This window comes from Sinocyclocheilus grahami, unplaced genomic scaffold (genome assembly GCF_001515645.1).
Source record: "Sinocyclocheilus grahami isolate Dianchi unplaced genomic scaffold, SAMN03320097.WGS_v1.1 scaffold202.1, whole genome shotgun sequence".
Taxonomy (NCBI): Eukaryota; Metazoa; Chordata; class Actinopteri; order Cypriniformes; family Cyprinidae; genus Sinocyclocheilus; species Sinocyclocheilus grahami.
Window position 1 is genome coordinate 656,851 of NW_015505381.1, and position 976 is coordinate 657,826.

The following is a 976-nucleotide window of genomic DNA, read 5'->3' on the forward strand; positions in this document are numbered from 1 at the left end:
GTGTGTGTGTGTGTGTGTGTGTGTGTGTGTGTGTGTGTTTGTGTGTGTGTGAACGGATCCCTCTTTCTAGGGAGATTGCTATTGGCTTTTTGCCTAGTGCTCAGTTTGACATAGATGGATTTGTGGGTAATGGAGTCCCTGGGGTGGAGGGGATAAGTGGGCGTCCCAGGGGGTCAGATTACGGTGGACGGCACGGTGGTGTGCTGAGTCAGACTGTAAGACCAGACCTGCTGTGTGTAAATCACTGCTGAAAACATTAGGAACAATGCTGACCCATAAGTCCACATCAGATTGTGTCCTGACTTACAATCTTTTTCACTTAGTTTAATTGAATTAAATTCATGTTGACATGTTTTTTTAAATGCAACAAACATTTATGTTTGGATAAATGTCTATGCAGTATTTTACTTTTTTTTGATGTGTGGTTATATGAAATATATAAGCACACAGAAAATTATGTTGGAACTTTAAAAGTGTTATTTGGCAACTGGAGAAGAGTCATTGCATTTTGTTTAATGTATGTATGCTGACTTATTAGTATGTGATGTGTATATGCTACTGTCTTGGCCAGGACACTTCTATGGAAGATATTTTTAATATGAGAGAAATAAATGTTCTAATTGAATAAGTTAATTAAATATGTATTAAATACTTATATATGTAATAGAACATATAATATTATATTAATATGTTAATACAAATTTTGATTAATAATCAAATGTTCATATATGATAAACAATGTTTTACTTGTTTTCTTATATGTTAATATTTATTTATAATATTAAATAGTATATATAATATGTAAATATTATTAATGATAAAAAATATATGAACTATCTAAAATATATATTAACGAACAATATATAAATATATATATATATATATATATGAAGTATGTTTTACATATATTAATGTTTATTTGTAATATTAAATAGTATATATATATATATATATATATATATATATATATATATAT

At 28.2% G+C, this 976-nt stretch overlaps 1 protein-coding gene across 1 annotated transcript in view; it reads left to right on the forward strand.

The window, feature by feature from the left end:
- LOC107595439 (voltage-dependent calcium channel subunit alpha-2/delta-2-like) overlaps positions 1 to 976 on the forward strand; it is a 205,684-nt gene that overhangs the window by 27,220 nt on the left and 177,488 nt on the right. The gene's annotated exons all lie outside the window — the stretch shown is intronic.